This window comes from Sesamum indicum, linkage group LG7 (genome assembly GCF_000512975.1).
Source record: "Sesamum indicum cultivar Zhongzhi No. 13 linkage group LG7, S_indicum_v1.0, whole genome shotgun sequence".
Taxonomy (NCBI): Eukaryota; Viridiplantae; Streptophyta; class Magnoliopsida; order Lamiales; family Pedaliaceae; genus Sesamum; species Sesamum indicum.
The window spans coordinates 35,389-56,474 of NC_026151.1; positions in this window are offsets into that span (position 1 = coordinate 35,389).

Sequence of the window (21,086 nt, forward strand, 5' to 3'; positions counted from 1 at the left end):
AATTAATTAAGGCTATTGAAAACGTATAATTCTATGGATTAAATTGATGAAGGTTCAAAAGATGAAGTATATTTGTATATACAAAATTTTTAGTCTTACATATATATAAATAGCATCTTATATTATTGTATTGGATTACACAGACTATTAAAATTTTAATCAGACCGTTGGGTATTATGAAATCGATAAAATACTACATTCGATAAAGTTTCGGACATTTTTGTTATACGAATGCTAAGATATCGTATCTGATACACAATCAATAATGTTAAAGCGATGCAATTGTCCCTTAGACCATTAGATTTTAGATCAGACTACTAGATATGTTCACCTATGAAAAATATTGTTATACGTTTAAATTTAAAATTAATCAGGGTCTCGGTGTTGAGATATCATAATAGGGTATTGAACGAGCAATCTGTGGACATATTTAGAGATGGTCTCTAGAGCTCATTCAGGAACGGGTTTCCTTAATCATTTTAGGAACATATATTTTATACATTTAGGAACGTTTTTTTTTTTAATTTCACCTTTTGGAACAGTGAAAAATAAAAAAAATCATTCCTAAATTGATTTTCCCTCCAGTTTTCCTTTGGCACGAAATTAAATCTATTGGAACTTATTTTGGAAACGGTCAAAACTAATTGACCATTCTTACGTTTTGATTTTCCCTCCCTTTTAATTTAGGATATTATATACATACAGGAATGCTATTTTTTTTTTAATGTGCGTTCCACGTTGAAACAGTCTTAGGAACTATTTTCTAATTTTTAACTGTTCCTAGATAAAAAAATATTATGTTTTGTTTTTTAAAAAAATAAGTTTACAGATTATACTTCTAAATTAGCTGGTCAACTATTTTCAAAAATTGATATCGGTAAGTTTGTAATTTATATTAATTTCTATTGGTGAAATACACAAACACTTGGTACAGAAGCGTTAAATGTCAATTATAATTATTGCTTTCTTTAGTCTCGTATTCCTCGTCAAAGTTATCTTCGTTAGGCTCCTCATCAAATTCACAGTTCCCGATGGGAATGTACCTGCTCCTCGTTGATTAGCAATAGAAAGATCCACATCTAATTGAATACCATTTGGGTCATGCAGCTCATAATTATGATTGTCCGTCGCAACGTGTGGAGTAGGTATTGTTTCATCCTCGTGAAACGCAACGTTGGTCCATCGAGAGTCATCGATGACTCTTCTGACTCTTGTTTTGCAGACAGCCATCCAATCCACTTTGTCTCTCTTCATGCCGGGGTACTCCGTGTAGTAGACTTGTACTGCTTGCTGTGGCAGGATGAATGGTTTGTTTTTTCGGTATACTTTCTTGAAGTTTATATCAAGAAGGTGATAACGAGGATGTACCTTTGTACGTCTCACGGGATCGACCTAGCGGCATTTAAACAGAACGATCTGCATGTTGGAATAAGTGGGTAATCCAATTGAATTATCTTTTCGAGGTTCCATAGAAGTCGCAATCTGTGTCTGTACATGATGAGCTTTTGACACACACCCCACAGTTTATAGTTGGTTTGCCTTCGCAATGCACCTCAATGTGGAAATTGTAACCATTTACAAAGTAGTACAGGAATGTTGTGACCTCATCTGTAGGACCCCAATAATGCAACTTGAAAAGCTCGTTGTCCGTGTAATTCAATTCGGATTTAACCCATGTTGCACATATTAGAGAAATCATATATTGACAAATTACAGTCTTAATACAATTAAAAAAACATAACTTACACGACGTTTGGATCAATCCTTGAATTGAGTAGCTACTAGCTCATTCTTTGCATTAGATCATTATTGCGCATTGGGAATGTCTCATTCTTCGCACTGTTATGCGTCGGTGCACTCACATGCCACAAATTCTACAACTCCTTGATCAGCGGCTCTAGATAAACATCGATGAGATGTTTCGGATTGGAAGGACTGGGCATCATCATTTTCAGGAACATATATCTGAAATTTGTTGAGTTGTCTTTTATCATATGGTGTTACCATTCTTTGAACACTTAACTAGATTCTTGCTTGGGTACTTTCGTCTGCCATCCATAAAGTTTGGAATGAAATTCTTGAACCTATTTTATCTCTATTTCTTTGCATCAAGGACGAGCAAAGGATAAGTGGGGGGATATTTGATAGGATCGCATTTTATGCTTATTTTATGTGATATTTTAACATATTCTATGATGAAAATGCTCCTAATTAAATATTATTTTGTAGCATTAGGATAAATAAAATGGAAAATAAAGAAAAGAACCAAAATAAAAATTCGGACAAGCCTCAAACTCGATTTTTGGTAAGAATTTGGAGCTGCTTGGATTATCTTTTGATGAATGAGGAGTTTAACTAGGATTATAATTTTATTTCCATTAGTCTTTTAGTTCAATTAGGAATCTATCTTTGATCATAGTAGAATTAGGTATCTAGTTACTATATATATGTGATGTAATTCACTTTAAGAGATAACTTTTGAACTTTTCTATTTCTCTACGTTTTTATGATATTTTCTTACTTTGCTTTTCATGCGTTCTTCCATGAGCATGTATAGCTCTCTTATTCCGGTTGAAAACTTGGTGAATGCTTAAACCGAACGAGTTGTGAGATCTAATTTATGCTTTCTACTTTTATTCATATTGGTATTTGTGTTGTTCTCTGATTTATTTTCAAGAATATTTGCCTAGCCAATCAAACTTGCAAATCCGTAATTGTTTGTTTAGTTCAATAACTAGTGGTAACATAGCATAATTGATTATGTAGAAGTTTTTGATTATGTTGTGTGGAATGCACAATCTAACTTAAATAAATCCTTGTAGGAATTTATTGGTTAGAATTGGGCCTTTCTAGTTCTTAATGCTGTCGGGAAATTAAATCTTGAGCACATTCCCAAGGTTGTTTACTAATTAGGGATTTAGTCAACGGACGTTCCTTGACTATCCACAAGGTAAGGAAATGTGAGGTCGTTAGGTCGTATCAATGGCCATAACCAGTTTATCTATCATGAATGATTGCTATCTTTGCATCTATGATCGACCATGGAATTAAGCATGATCCTGTCTTTAACTGGAATACTCTTCTCTTATATTTATCTCTTCTAATTTTATTAGTTTTTTAGTTTAATTTAGTTTTTATTTTTATTAATTTTCATAATCATAAACTCCCTATTTATTCTTATTTTTGAAGAAATTAATTTAAAATCAATCCCTGTGGATTCGACCCTGCTCACACTTTTACAAAAGTGTTCGTAGGAATTATTTTTGGTGGATTCGATACCCATCAATTATTTAATTACTTCGTTTATTAAATATTGTTTATATTGAGTGATGTACTATTTAACTGAAATATTTTATGAGTTTGGCTATTTAAATTAGTGTAAAAATAAATATCATATCGAATATAAAAATGATATCATTGGTTAATTAAATTATTAAATTTATTAGATTTTAATATTACTATAGTTAATTTATACAATTCTATTGGAATTATTAACCAAATACATAATTCTACATATTATTATTTAATTAAAATATATAATGGCAAGGAATTGACAGGAAATTCATAGAAATATTCTAAAAATTATATTTAAGAAATATTATGTTATTAAAGAGGAAAAATGAGGTTTTTAATGATAATCTAATTTAGGGATGTTATCAAAAATGATAGTTATAAATATATAAGGGGTTTGGTTAAATGAATCCCTACTAATTAAATGATAAATTATAAGTATTTTTATGAAGCCTAGAATGTCTAGTTATTAAAAAGAACTAGAATAAATATTTATATTTCGATAGAATGAAATATTAAAGGATCATTAAAAATTGTACGAATTTAATGTTCTATTTAAAAATTATGATATTCTCAATATATTAATTGTATGCATTATAACTCATTATCGGATACGGGGGTAAAGTGAAAGGAATGATCCATTATCTATTGAGTAGATAAAAGTGTTGTAAGATCGAGGTAATTAAATAATTAGTATTATATATATATATATGTTTCCTTTATTGGTAGTATTACTTTTGTATAAATTTGTGATTCATTTTGAAGCTTATTTATCTGAAAATATGAGTGGTGGATGATTTAATTTGATTGACGATATAATGTACGTGAAATGAGAAAATATATTAAAATATTATATTTGTTGTATGATTTGCTGTGGGTATCTTAAAAATGAGAATATATCGATATATAGTTTTACGTTACTAGTTGCTTACAAGAATGGTGATATGTGAAAATGAGGAAGTGGTGGAAATTGAATATAATTATAATGTGAATATCCCTTGATGTTGTTGAAAAGCCTATGAAGCAAAATGGAAAGAAAAGAGTTATAATGTGATATGAGAAAGAAATAAAATGAAAAGAGTTCTGATGCGATATGAAAAGGAGTTAATGATGTGATGTGAAAAGAGTTGTGATGCGAATATAAGAGTTATGATGTGATATAAAAGAGCTATGATGCGAACTGGAAGATCTGTGATTCAAAATGAGATTGATGAGCCAACTATCAAGCGAATTCACTTGAACTTATATAACGTTGAGATTGAGTTGACGGGAAAAACACAATATCACCTTTTGGTAAGCAAACTAGGAAAAAATAGAGTTTAATTGATTGTTTTATTGGGAGTTAGCTATGTGATTCAATAAAACTGATTATGTTTGGAATAAAATTGACTATATTTTATGTGTGTTGCCTACTTATCTTATTTTGGCTATATTTGATAAACATATGTTGATTATTTATTTACTGAGTTGCAGGCGCAGTGCTGATATTTTTTTTAAGGATAGATCTTTAGGTGTCTGCCTATTAAAGGTTAGGTCCAAACGCTATATTCAGTCAAGTCAGGCCAGTGGGTAGTTTTCTCCTCATTGTAAGTTAAAATACAAATTACATTTTGGTTGTATAAAGAGGACTTAAAAGTGTGGGAATTACTTGTGATGGATTACCTTGTGGTGTTTGATATGTATACATATATATATATATAATATTATGGGTTGATTATGCCCGTTATGACGTTGGGATTACGTGTGCATATTGATTAGATGATTATGTGCATATTTATATATATAGATACAGGGGTACTTTAAGTATAACGTCTAGGGAATATATAGCTCTAGTAGCGATAGAGGGTGCTACATAATCGTCCATACAAACTTTGCAACGAATATATAGCTCTAGTAGCGATAGAGGGTGCTACATAATCGTCCATACAAACTTTGCAACGGACGAAAAAAAACCACTGCAACTATAGCATTAGTACTTATAGCAACGGAAAATTTTTCATTGCAAATGTCCGTGGCAACACCTTTTGCAACGGATTTTATGCAAATTCAGTGGCAAAAGTCCGTTACTAAGCACTGTTATGTTGTAGTGAAAATTGTTGTTTTGCATTGTGGGATATGAATATAGGGTTTAATGTAAGTTATCCTCTTGTGATATTTAAAATGAACAAATTATCCTCATATAAAAAATGAATAGTAATTTACCCACTGTATTTAAAAGAATGAAGGGGAGGTAAATTGCTTCAATTTTAAAAACATGGAGAGGTAAATTGCTACATTTGAAAGATACAATAGGGTAAAATTGTTATTTTTATTTTTTATAAAAGAGTTGTTTGCCTATTTTTGATAGCACGAGTAGGTAAATTACAATTTACCATATAAATATAGGTATTTCTTTTTAAACATTTTGCTAATAATCAGTTCACCCAATTTTAAAACCACAAAGTAATTAAGGTTTAGAATTTTTTGTCAAATAATTATATGCAAAAATGGTATAAATAATTTCTCGATATATAGAGTTAATTATTACTAAGTTTGATCTAATTTTTAAAATTTTATTTACATAAAAATTTTCATGGATCCCAAAATCAAGTAGTTTTTTTAAGCAAATAAATCCCAACAAACGAGCTACCTAGAATGTCCATATATATATCGAGCAATTTGAACACATTCAAATGTATCTTTGGATTCTAAAATCAATTAAGACAGTAAAGCCGGCCGCATACTATGCTTGGGCTCTGTTGGAGCCAGGCTTGGTTTTTTGCTGTTTCTCCATTGTTTTTCTGCCTCGTGATTTGGTGTTCTGATGCTGAAATTGGAACACATTTTGTGCGACTGTTTATATGAAATCAAATTTCTGTTCCAAAAAATAAATAAAAAAGATAAAAAATCAAGAATCACAAATACGTGCAACATAAGTGAGTGACGACACAATTAATGATACCATCCATTCTTACATTATTATAAACTTAGCTTCCAGAATTTCTTACAAGTTGCAAATTAGTTGTTGCAACATTACGATATTGTGAATGTGGCAACTCACTCAATTTGCCTACCCTTTTCTCATAGTACTGAACGTGCTCCATCCTGCACCCAAATTATCATTTAATATTAATTCTTGATGAATATCCATTTTCAACCTCATAATTTAATTAATAGTCTCACCAATACGCCAGGCATTGAAATGGGTCATACTTGTCGTAGATTTCTGCAATAACTTGTGTTTGAGTTTTCCCGCTTAGCCCCGTTGTCTTCCCATGCACCTAACAAAGCCATACCATATATATGTATATTTGAACAAACAAGACAAAGGAAATAAAACCCATTATCATTAGAATTATATATACAGATAAATATATATATAAAGGGTTAAATGCAATTTATTCCCTATGTTATGTGATATGAGCAAATAAAAAAATAATTAACAAATTACTCCCCAATCAATAATTTAAATAGAGGTAATTTGCTTCTCTTTTCAAATACAACAAGTAATTTGCTATTTTAATTTTCAAAAGAGGTTTTGTTTGTTGATTTTTAATATCACATGAAGACAAATTGCATTTATATATATATATATATATATTTTGGTAAAACCTCTTCCAAATGTTTGATAGTCTCAGTATCGACAGGAATGTGTTGGTAAAACCCAAGGCACATCATAATATTGGCGACGGTGAAGGGACCAAAGCCTTTTATCTTTAGCAGATGTTGGCGGATCCCTGATGCATCGGACATGGCCGATTCGAAAACCTCCAAGTTGAGGCTTCCATTCTCAATATTCCTCGCCACATCTAGTACGATTGATGCTCTGTACCCCAAGTTGCAGTGCCGATTTAGGGTCTCCTCATCCAAACAGGCTATTTCCTTTGGAGTTGGAAAGTTTCTGCTCATCTGCCAGCGGTCGTCGTCCACAGCCTTCGACCCATCTCCGCTCCGTCGCTTTCTTTTTGAACCCTTCTTTCCACAATGTTGCCGGAGATCACATAACGCTTCAGCCATTTCCAGCGACCTTCCCCATCTAATCAAAAAACACACCACCAACACTCTCATCTGCTAAAACTCAAAATAGCCAACCCACAAAACATGCAAAACAAGATGAATTATGTGGTACGTACGTGCAATTGCAAAGGAGTATAGACTTGACAATGTCTTCAAACAAAGTTGGTGAACGAAAAATGCGAGCAAACCCCGACTTCTTTGCATCTGCATGAATCCTATGAAATTCCTCTACCATCTTCTCATCCTTTGCCGAAATACGCAACATTCGTACTACCTGAGCCTGCATGCATGTGTATACATATTTTTAAGTAAATGAACTTCACACAAAATCTTGTTACAAGTGGTGGGTGCGTACGCGTATTGCTTGTCGATCTTGATAGGAAAACTGAGGAGGAGGGTGGTGGTGTTGTGGGGTGATTACAAGAAACTGTTGATTTGGGGGTTGAGTTATGGAAACGTTGAGGGAATTGGAGGGGTTGCTGAGTCGTAAAGGACGTGTGAGGGATTTGTGGGTTGGGATCCAAAGGTTAGGAGGCATCATAAAGAAGCCATGATTGCACACTGCATTTTCAAGATTGAAATTCTCTCCCACCGCCACAATCATTCTCGTCATCTTCTTCTCCATCAAACTCGATCTCTCTTTTCATCACTTGCAAAAATTCTCAAATTATGAGTTGGTAAATATAGAAATTACTTGCGCATGCATTGCTTGCCCATCACCTATTCTTTATTTCCATGATTTTTTACTTCCTTTTTTAATACTTTCTCTATTCTTTTATTTTTATTTTTATTACTTTCTCTAATTAATATTTTATTTTCATTATTATTACTTTACGTAATGATCTTTTATTCCCAGTTTCTTTTATTTTCCTAATCTTTTATTCAAGTTTTATTAATTTCCCTAGTATTTTATTCTTAATTATTTTCATTACTTTTTCTAATTTTTTATTTCTTTCTTTAATTAATATTTTATTTCCATTTCTTTTACTTCATATAATTATCTTTTGTTTCTAGTTTCTTTTATTTTCCTAATATTTTTTATAAGTTTTATTAATTTCTCTAGTGTTTTATTCTTAATTATTTTCATTAATTTTACTTTTTTTTTATTTTTATTACTTTCTCTAGTTAATATTAAATTTTCATTATTATTACTTTATATAATGATCTTTTATTCCCTGTTTCTTTTATTGTCCTAATCTTATATTCAAGTTTTATTAATTTCCCTAGTATTTTATTCTTACTTATTTTTATTACTTTTTCTAATTTTTTATTTTTATTCTTATTACTTTCTCTAATTAATATTTTATTTCCATTTTTATTACTTTATATAATTATCTCTTATTCCATTTTCTTTTAGTTCCCTAACCTTTTATTTAGGTTTTATTAATTTATCTATTTTCTTTTATTTTCCTAACCTTTTATTTAGGTTTTATTAATTTATCTAGTATTTTATTCTTAATTATTTTATTACTTTTTCTAATACTTTTTTATTTTTCTTTTATTACTTTCTTTGATCAGTGTATATTTTCCTGTTATGCAACGCGTGGATATTGCAGATAACATGGCCTGGCCGTATTGGCAAATACGGCCGTGTTCCCAGCACCATTAACTTTTAACTCCAATCGAAACCATAACAATTTGAAAAGAATAGGGATGAAACTTTGCCTCAAAATATTTAGGGACCAAAGTTTATTTTGATCCAACTATAGGGACCAAAAATATAATTTATCCATTTTATACGAACAATATTATCTGAAATTTAATAAATATTAGTGTATATAATTAATTTGCTTGATTCTAGAAATTAAAGCACATGTTACTAGCTCAAGTTTTCCACCCTTCTCAAAGAGTTTCAAACTTTTGTTTTTCTGAAAATTACATTGTAGTATATATATATATATATAGGGTGAATAGCAATTTACCCACTGTGATATTAAAAATGAACATATTACTGCCATATGAAAAAATATAGCAATTTATCCCTCTATACTTTTTCAAATGAAGTAATTTAACTTCTTATACAGGCAGGTATATTGCTTCATTTTAAAAAACATAGAGAGGTAAATTGTTGTATTTTAAAAAATATATGAAGATAAATCGCTATTTATTTTTTCATAAGGGGATAATTTGCTCATTTATGATATAACAATGGAGTTGCTTGTATTTTTCCCAATATATATATAGGATCTTGATTCAGATTAGCTGTACATATATAACACTGGATAAGTGCATAAAGATTAAGATTATATATAATTGAGTATTTTTACAAATTTTTTTAGTTACATGTATATTCTCGAAAATCCCGTGAGACACAGAAGTATACAGATTTAGAGCCTAATTTATTTGATGAAAAATATATTTTTTTCTTATGTCAAAAATTAAAATAGAAGAAAATATCCACAGTTTAAATAAGATATATATTATTCCAGATAATTAATCCTAAAATTACTATTCCTTTCTCGATACTGATTTGCGTCAATCCGAATAGACTTTTGAATTATGAACTCTTTTACATTTCTTGGCTGGATAAATTTATATTTGAAATTTGGAAAAAAATTGCAAGCAATTCCTTTTGATATCGTAAATGAGCAAATTATCCTCTTATGAAAAAATAAAAACTGATTTACTTTCCAATATTTTTTTAAAATACTACAATTTACCCCCCTATGATTTTTAAAATGAAGCCTCCCTGTATAAGGAGGTAAATTGCTTCATTTTAAAAAGTATAGGGGGTAAATTGCTATATTTTTTTTTATAAGGAAATAAAGTGCTCATTTTCAATATTACAAGCGGGTAAATTGCTGTTCATCTTTTGAAATTTTATCAAATCGAAAATATATCGAAAGAAATTCTCTTTTATTATTAATACTCTTACAAAAAGGCATGACTACTGTAATTATACTAAAGATAATAATTTATAAGAGAAATTCAATCAATGACGATTGTGAAGAGAGTTGAAAACAGAGCAAGAAATGGGAATCTGTAAATTCCATTAACACGATTGAATGAAGGAAAGGTTGCAATTTGTATCACTTAAATAGCTGCAAAGAAGCAGTTGAAAGTCGCTAACCAATTCAACTTCTAATAGTTAGCTTAATTGCTATGAAGTTGTCTATCTAATAATATTAAAAACGCTACTGTCATAGGAAAATGGTGAAACTAAATAGTTACTAATAAAAACGCTAGTGCTATTTATATGAATAGCAACTTTCCACGAAGTTGGCTAACAGCTAGCAACCTAAATGTTCTTCAGCTCCAGTCTTCATCAACTGCATGAATGTCTGTCTTTAATCCGCCGGACTTGGGACAAAACCAATCAAGCCAAGCTTGCCAATCAAAGAGTGGTAGATAGGTCGTGTTAAGGATTTTGTAAATATGTCAGCTAATTTTTCCTTAGATGGGATATAAGAAGGTGCAAAAAACCAGATTAATAATGGTCTCGAACAAGATGTCTATCAATTTCGAGGTGTTTGATCCATTCGTGAAAAATGGGGTTGCTAACAATGTGTAGTGATGCACTATTATCGCAAAGGAAGGGAATGGGCTTAGGAATTGAAATATGAAGGTCCTGTAAAAGAGCAGAAATCCATAAAAGTTCACAAGTTGTGGATCTCATGGCTCTGTATTCCGCTTCAGCTGTTAGAACGAGAAACTGTACTTTGTTTCTTCGTTCTTCAGGAGATTAAAGCAGGTCCCGAGAAAATGTAGTATCCCGTAAGAGACCTCCTGCTATCTAGGCAAGAAGCCCAGTCATCATCACGGTATGCTTGAAGACTGAAGTGCGTGTTGGAGGGAAAAAAGAAACCTTTCTGGGAAGTCCCTTGAAGGTACTTTACCAAGTGTAAAACTGCATCGATATCCAGCCTGGTAAAACTAAGGTAAAGAAACATGCCCACCATTCTTCTGTAAACTGCTGGATGAGGGAGCACATTATTTGAATTAACTGTAAACTTAATTCCTACTGGAAGTGGTGTATTTGTTGTTTTTGCTTCTAGCAATCCCAAATCTGTCAAGATGTCATTAACATATTTGCTCTGTGTAAGTGCAGTCCTTCTGGACCTCTGGCTATTTCTTAGCCTAAGAAGTATTTGGCTGGGCCAAGATTCTTGACTGTAAATAATTTGTCTAAATAACACTTTACTTCTGTAATTTGAGATGATGATGTACCTACAATCAAAATCTTATTTACATAAACTAATAATGCAATAAAACCTGCAGAAGAAGATTTGGTGAACAAACAATAGTCATTCTTAGTACATAAACTAATAATGCAATAAAACCTGCAGAAGAAGATTTGGTGAACAAACAATAGTCATTCTTAGATTTTTTGAAACCAAAAGATTCCATCTTTGAGGTGAATTTACGGTTCCACTAGCTCGATACTTGCTTGAGTCCATAAAGCGACTTTTTATGTCTGCAAACACGGTCGAGAGGCACTGAATAACCTTTTGGTGCATTCATGTAAATTTTCTCATCCAAATATCCATGTGAGAAAGCGTTGTTGACATCTAGTTGATGGATATGCCATCCTTCAGATGCAGCAACAGCAAAGGAGAGTCTTTACTGCCACGACCTTGGCAACAGGTGAAAAACTCTCAAAGAAACCCACCCCCTCTATTTGGTTGTAACCTTTGGCAACAATCTGGCTTTGTGCCTATCAATTCTCCCGTCTGGTCTAAATTTAAGTTTACAAATCCATTTACAATCTATAGCTCTTTTACCATGAGGCAATGGTGTTATATCCCAAGTTTGGTTATTTTCCAAAGCCTTTATCTGCTTTCATAGCATGCATCCAATCTGGTTGAGTTGCTGTGTGACGCCCCAAATATTATAATACATAATTGTAGGATTAATTGGTAAATTTTCGTGAAATTTAGTTAATTAGCCACTAAATTATGGGTCATAAGTGGAATATAATAAAAGTTGAACAGGTTAAATTGGAGCTCATTATAATATTTGAGAGCAAATTATATTAATTAAGAAATTAGGAAGGACGTAATTGATATTTTGAGAAAAGTTTGATTAAATAAATAAAATAATAATAATATTATATATAAATATAAATAATATTTATATATTAAGTAAGTAATATAATATATATATACATATATATATATATATAAGTAGAGAGAGAGAGAATTGAGAGTGGAGGTGGGGCCACAACCCCCACCGCCTCACTCTTCTTTTTCTTTTGTTTCATTTGTTTTATATAACACACACACAACACAACACACACAATTGAGAAATTGCAATTTCCTCTCAGCCGAAAAAAAAAAGGAAGAAAACCGAGGTACTAAAATTCATTTTAATTTTTATTTAATTATATAATTATATTATTTAATTTGTTCATTTACTAAATGTTGTTTATACTTAGCAATGTATTATTTAATTGGAGTATTTTACGAGTTTGGCTATTTAAAATAGTATCGAATTAAATATCAAATTGGATATAAAAATGATATCGTTGGTTAATTAGATTATTATATTTATTAGATTTGAATGTTGCTATAGCCAATTTATATAATTCCATCGGAATTGTTAACCAAATACGCAATTCTACGTATTGTTATTTAATTAAATTATATAATAGCGAGAAATTGATAGAAAATTTATAGAAATATTTCAAAAATTATATTTAATAAATGGTATGTTAATAAAGAGGAAAAACGAATATTTGTATTTCGATAGAAATGAAATATTAAAGAATTATTGGAAATCGTACGAATAAGATTTAATATTATATTTAAAAGAAACTACGATATTCTCGATATATTAATTGTATATGTTATAACTCATTATAGGATACGGGGGTGAGGTGGAAGGACTGACAATTAGCGGTTGAGTAGAAAGAAACGTTGTGAGGTTGAGGTAAGTAAATAATTAGTACTATCTATATATGCTTTCTGTATTTGTGATTTTACTGTTATATGAATTTGTGGTTCGTGCTGACATTGATTTTTATCTGAAAGTATATGAGTGATGGATGATTTGATTTGATTGACGGTATTGTGTACGTGGGATGAGGAAATGCTTTGAAATATAGGTTTGTTTTGATGTATTGTGGATGTCTGAAAATGAGAATATGTTGATATATTGTTTTACGTTACTAATTGCTTACAAGAATGGTGATATGTGTAAATGAGGGAGTGGTGGAAATTGAATATAATTGTGGTGTGAATACCCCTTGATGTGTTGAAAAGCCTATAAGGAGATATGAAAGTGCTATGTGCGAAAAGAAAGTGCTATGTGCGAAAAGAAAATGCTATGTGCGAAATGAGATTGATGAGCCGGCTGTCAAGGGGGTTCACTTGAATTTATATAACGGTGAGATTGAGTTGGTGGGAAAAACACAATATCACCTTCTGGTAAGCAAACTAGGGAAAATGGAGTTTCGTTGGTTGTCTTATTATGAGATAGTCATGTGGTGTAATAAAGCTGATTATGTTGGAATTAAATTGACTGTATTCCATGCGTGTTGCCTGTTCCTCTTGTTTGGGCTGTGTTTGATATGCATATATAGATAGGGCTGGTTATTTAATTACTAACTGGCAGACTCATCCCTCTGCTGACATTTTCATTCAGGAATAGACTTTGAGGTGTCTGACTGTTGAAGAGTAGGTCTACGCGCTATACTCAGGCAGGTCGGGCCAGTATGCAGTCTTCTCCTCTTTGTCAGTTAGAGTACAATCACATCTTGTCTGTACAGAGAGAATATAAACGTATGGATTACTTGTGACGAATCACTTTGTGGTGTGTGATATGTATATATATATATATAATGTTGTGGGTTGATAATACGTACTATGACGTGTTGAGATTACGTATGCAAATTGACATGCTGCTTGGTGGTAGGTTTGTGGTTCCTGAAAATTGGAAATAGAAGCAACAAAAGTAGCATGTGAAGTAGTTAGAGCAGAGACAATAAGAGAGGCTTGAGCGGCAGAATAGTTACAGATAAAATCATTCATCTAAGAAGGTTTAGATATGGTTCTAGTATACCTCCTAAGTTCTGGAGCTATGTGATCTAGGACTTTCTCCTCCACATTACTGGATGTACATAGGTCTGAATTAGCATCAGTATCAGAAGTATTTAAGGGCAGGGGAAGTGAACATGGGATAGGATCAGTTTGTTCTCCTTTGTGAGGAAAAATGCTTTCATGGAAAACATCTCTACTTACTAATGTAACTTTTCTTTCAATATCATACAGTTTATATCCTTTTTCTCCATGCATATAACCAAGAAAAACACATTTTGGTGCCTTTGAATCAAATTCGAATTTAAAGGCAAAGTATTAGTACCAAAATAAAGTCAACCAAAAACCTTTATGTGTTGATAGTTGACAGGTTTGTTATACAATTTCTCATAAGGGATACTCCGGTTAAGAGTTGGAGTAGGTAGTCAATTAATAATATAAGTTGCTGTGAAAATGGCGCCAGTCCAAAACATCTTAGGTAATTGCAACTTGTAAGAGGTGCTTATGTTTTCTTTCAACTATCCCATTTTGCTGAGGTGTATTATACAAGTTTTATAATGCAAAATGCCTTCATTTCTCAAAAATTCTTGGGATTGGTTACTCAAAGACTCACTGTCATTATCAGTTCTTATAACTTTAATCTACTTATGGTTTGTTTACATTTAGGTTTAAGTCTGGATTGTGCCAGTTATTCAATTATGTAAATTATTTTCTTTTCATGATATTGGCTCAGTCTGAATCCTACAAGGTTGATTCAGCTTGATATGAAATCAGACCGGATGTTGTTTGATTGAGAAATCCAAGCGGAAGCGGACCTTTTCCCTACCTTTTCTTAATATTAAAACTTTTTCATCCGCCACTCAATCTAATCAAGTAAACAATTTATCATTTTTATTAATTTATCAAATCCTACAACAAATCCATTCTAGTCCTGTCAGGCCATTTATCCAAACCACGAAAGTAAATGAGCCCTTACTAAACTGAGTATTGATTATTTTGTGAAAACATATCAACAAAGGTATAGTATTTATTTTCTATTTCATAAGAAAAATCCACATGCATCTGGTTTAGTGATCTACTAAACTACAAAATATATCATTTTATTGGAACTGCTTTTTCATAAATTTATAACGTATTTTTTTAACGACTTTTGTAACGAAAAGGCATACCTCAGTTATACGAAGCATTACAAAGTACTTGTAACGGCTTGGCAAAAAGCCGTTACAATTTGTAACGATTTTTGTGACGGCGAATTGAAGCCGTTACAAATCTAGTGACATGAAAAAAACTTAATTATTTGGAACCGCTTTTGTAATGGCTAGGTTGGATTTGATATAATTGTTATTTAACGGCCTTTGTAACACATGTAGGTATGATTTTGCTAGATATTTGGCACGATTTTCGTAATACTCTTTGTAACTATTTTGTAATATATTTGTATCTGTTTTGAGGACTGCATTCGTAATTGCTTTTGTTATGATTTTTGGAACGGCCTAGTATCTAATCAGTAACTGTTTTTGGCACATTCTTTCAACCGGCCTGACCGATTTTACCTTTTATTGGTTCATTACAAAAGTTGTTACAAATGCAACTATAAAATTATTATTTTTAATATATTTTATAATTTATTTTATTTAATATATTTTAATACATTTTTTAAAATTAAGTAAATGAATTTATATAAAACACACATCATATAACAAAAAATAATAATAATTTAATTACAAAAGTTAAAATATTAGCACAAAATTTATTTTTACAAAATACAAAAAAAAAGTCTAATCTAAATTATTATCTCCAGTCGCCACGTGTTCGTCGTCGTCGGGTGTCGAGAGATCAGCTGGAGTCTCGGGCGCTAGATAATCGGGCCAGTTGGGGGCTTGAGTGCCAACACGTAATCATCTATGTGGGGTGCTGGGCTTGTGGTGGCGAGGGTGAGGGAGAAGTCGACTAGGTTGCTTGTGATGGTCTAGCAATCAAGTGGTGGGCCTCGAAGCCGAGCCTGAATACTTGGCCCTTCTTCCGGCCGCCTGCTGCTGACATCCAGACCTGCTGCTCATCCGGGGCCACACGACCTTGAGAGGATAGTGGTGGCTCTTCATTGCTGTTCTGCTGCCTCTGGCATTTCTTCATCACCCTCAAGAACATCTCCTGCGAACACGTTAAATAATTAGATTGAAAAATATATAAAATTAAAAGAATAAATGATGTATAGATTTTTAATTACTTACCGCGACCTATTCCGCCCTCTCGCCGCTCCATTGGCTATCCTCCCTCTTTTGGTAGACCTTCTCAAACACCTCCATTTAAGTGACGGGGTGTCCGAGATGTGTGTTCTATAAAAAAATTAATTTTAAAAAATAATTAGAAATAAAAAGCATTAAATGAAATTACAAATATGCGTTGAAATACTTACCATCTTTCGGTTGTGCGCCCTAACGAATGACGACCGGCACTGTAGACGGTCCCAGCTACTTCTGGTTTGCTGCCCTATTGATCTTATTCTTGGCCAACTCTGCCTGGAATTCTAGGTTCGACTAGAACTCCAGGAGCTAGCGCCATATCTCCTAAGCCAACCACAGTGGTCGGGCCAGCTAGTTTCGGGCTTTAGCGAACCGCTTCCACAGGAACTTCCCCGCCTGCGACTTGACGAGTTTGAACATCGACTCATCATCGCAGTCCCACCCGTATGACATCTGAAAATTTGACAAATAAAAAATATATAAATATTTAATTTAAAAAATATAAATATTACATAAAATTAAATAATATTGTTATTACCTTCAATTTTTGAAATCAGAATTTGCGATATGTTAGCCCAGGGATTGGCCGTGTGAAAATTGAGGTATGACCTGAAAATAATAATTATATATTAAAATTAATTTAAAAATAAAAAAAATATTAAATTAATTGACTAAATTCTTCTATGTACTTGCATCCTGGAGGCTGATGAAATGCCTTTGGGCCACCGGGGGAAGTAGTGGCACTAGTGGTGGTGGTGGTGATGGTGGTGCATCCCATGGCCTCATTTGGATCTATGTATTGCTGGCCCCCGCTGCCGCATCTGAGCCCGCTGCGAGGGAGTCTTCAAGTATCGACGGGGCTGGAACACTCCCTTTAAGGATGGGGCAGTTGGAGGTGCATCCGTTGGCTCATCCTGGGGAGGGGTGGGAGGGCCACGGCTGCGAGCGCGACCACAACCCCGTCTCGAGGGTGGCGGAGCACCGATCGTTATTATCTACAATTTAAAAAAGTATTAACATTAAAAACCCATAATTGTGTTTTATTATTGAATAAATTATATTTTTTTGTAATTTACCTAATAATTGCAGTGAGGCCAAATTTTGCCTATTAATTGCATTAAGGTCTATAATTTTTTTGAAATCCATAATTTTTTTAAAAATTGCAATAAAGTTCAAATTGCCCTAAAATTACATTAAGCTCCTCTAATTTCCTAAAAATTTTATTCAGGTGCATAAGTTTTCTAAATATTTCCTTGGCGTCCTTAATTTTCTAATAATTTCATAAAATTCTGATAATTGTACAATTTACTATATTTTGATGATGATTATACCTTCCTTTTGAGCTAAAATACTCCCAATCACATAGATTTATTGCATTTCCAGCTCCAATGGTATGATGAGGAGTAAAAATGGCAAAATTGAGCTAAAAATGGCAATTAAAGGCATTTAAGGAAGGAAGAAATAAATTGTGACATATTTGCTGATCCGACTAGATACGCCCTCGCTTAATGCTGCAGTCAACTGTGAAGAAGAAGGAAATATTTGATTTATGCTGAAGAAAAAGGGATGATTGCTCTATAATTTTAGAAAAATCCTTTGGGATATTTGGCTGATGTAAAGGAATAATTTATTAACTTTTTAGAGCTAATTATGTACCTAATTATCCTCTATGTCTAGATTCGTAGGATGCTTATAGTATAAATAGGAGGACATCTCAAATCCATTAGGCTATCCATCTCAAATTCCACTTCTTTTTAGTGTGTTGTACTATTAACATGTTAGGCTAATTTTCTTATTTTCTTATTAATGTTAAGGTGATTGTTTCATTCCTAAATGTTGTGAGATCTAATTTATGCTTACTACGCTCGTTAAAATAAGTATTCATGTTATTCTCTGTGCTCTTACTACAAACATTAGATTTATGAATAATGTACTCGGTCGTTCATTATCAAGAAGGTTTGCTTTGATAATCGAACATTGCAAATCCTTGTAATTATTTATTTAGTTCAATAATTAGTAGCAACATAGAATGATTAATTATGTCATAGTGGTTAATTATGTTATGGGGAATGCATGATCTAACTTAAATGAATTATACCAATAGGAACTTGTTAGTTAGAATCAGGCATTTCTAACTCTTAATGCTGTTGATGGATAAAATCTTGTCGACGCTCCCAGAGTTGTTCATTGATTAGAGATTTACCCAACGGTCATACCTTAACTAACAAAGGTACAGAAAGGTGAGGTCATTAGATCGTACCAATGACCATAACTGGTTTATTTGTTTGAACAAGTGTTATATTTACATCGATAATCAATCAATGCAATCAAACATGAACCCGATCTTAGCCAGAAAAATATTCTCTTATATTTATTCTTTTTAATTTTATTTTGTCTCCAGTTTATTTTATTTTTTATTCTCTTCACAATCAAAATTCCCCCCAACTATTTTTATTTTTCAAGAAATCGGCTTGAAGCCAATCCTTGAGGAATCGATCCTACTCCCACTTCTATAAAAGTGTCCATATGAATTATTTTTTGTGGTCCTCTAATTTTCTAAAAATTTCATTTAGGTGCATAATTTTCCTAAAAATTGCATTATTGTCCTTAATTTTCTAGTGAATTTATTAAAAATTCTATTTTCCTAAATTACATTTAGGTCCTCTAATTTACAAAAAAATACACAAATATTTCCTAAAAATTATATATAAAGTTGACAAAATTACAAAAAATTATAGAAAATTGCACAATTTTGTTTTTTCAAAAATTACAAAATTCCTAAAAAAATTTCAATAATTATGAAAGATTTTTGACTTTTTTTTTTAAATTATAGACAATCCCAAAAGAGGAAGAAGGAAAGAAGAAAATCAGCCAACTGTTGTTTATATATATAAATTTTGGAACGGTCAGAGCCGTTACAAAAGCCGTGCCAAAGAGACTTACAAAATTTGAAAAGCCGTTACAAATATGCAGTCTAAGGCAACCATATAAAAATTCGTTGCAAAAGCCATTACAAAATATGGATACGATGTCATTTTGCTCATTTTCGTTACAAAAGCCATTTCAAAGAGTGTTTCAAATAATTAATTATCTTTATGGAAATTATTTTTAGAAAATAAATGTCGTTTTCGATGATTTAATGCTGGGGAAATGTATCATTGTAGTGGAACAATATATTTGAAATACATTAAAAAAGATAAAAAATTTTGTTTAACATTGATACAGGTTGTAGTTTGCAATAAATTTGTATATTCATAAATGTTAGTATTACATTGTTGTAACTGCCATCTTACAGTATTGAACTACATGAGTTAATCGGCCCGTCAAAATTACAATCAAACCCGTCAGATATGATGACACTTACCAAAAGAATCATTCGACCAAGTTGTAGCCTTTTTGAGTATATGGATTTCAACAAAATGATCCTAGTACGTAATAGTACACATTCAAGAAGGTGTATATCTAAATCAGATCATGTTATTTAAAATCATGCCTTCTAATATGATTTAATGGGGACATACGTGTATATATTTAATTTTGGTATGAATTGGGTGCTCAGATGTAAAAAATATCGTATTTTTCGATCTGAATTTATGAGATGGCTCATTTTTTGTAACTACTTTTGTAACAACTGGTATAATTTATCATTATGAAGGTATTTCTAATGTCCTTAGTAACGGGGAATCAAAATTAAAATTTCCACCTATTTTTTGTTTTGATTTAAAAAATTTTAGTTTGTAACGGCCTTTGTACAGATTTTTGAATTTTTGTTGTTACAAAATTTCATTTCCCGCCTGGCGTCAAAAGTTGATTGCCTTATTTTGTAACGACCTTTCTAATCTAATGGTTTTTAATTAAATTGGCCATTCGAAATAATAAATTTTTTTAAAAAAATTATATTTTTCTTTATTTTACAACATTGCAATAGAAAATTATTTCATTAGAAAAATATACATTATGTATCGTCGTATTCATCATCGTCAGTCTCATAGTCCTCGAAGTTGTCTTCATCATCCTCTTCATCTTCATTATCAGTTTGACTAGCTTGAGTCCATGAAATACCTGCACCCTGTTTCATAGTTGGTCAAAATGTACTCTTTACTCATAATATGGCCTGACTACTTCACAGTTGATCAAAATGTACGTCTGGACGATGTGCTGTTCTGGCACCACGGGCCCTACAATGGTACTTGAAAATAGATACCTTGATTCCAGAATCGTTGCTCGTGCACACATCATTTCTGTGAGGGATGCTTTATTTGTAAGGCACATCAGACACAAAGTACTATGAGGAAAACAAACGAATTTCTTCGACTATGTATGCCTCGACACGTGCTTTATTTTTCAACTTTTTCTTCAACTCATGTAGGAACCTTTCAAATGGGTACATCCACCGGTATTATATTGGCCCCCCTACGTGAGCTTTATACGGTAGGTCAACAATGAGGTGCTCCATCAAGTCGAAAAAAGCTGGAGGAAATATCTTCTCAAGGTTGCATAGTATGATCGCAAAACCGTTTTCTAACTCATGTAGCTCGGCGACATCAAGCATGGTGGAGCATATGCTTTGGAATAAAAGACT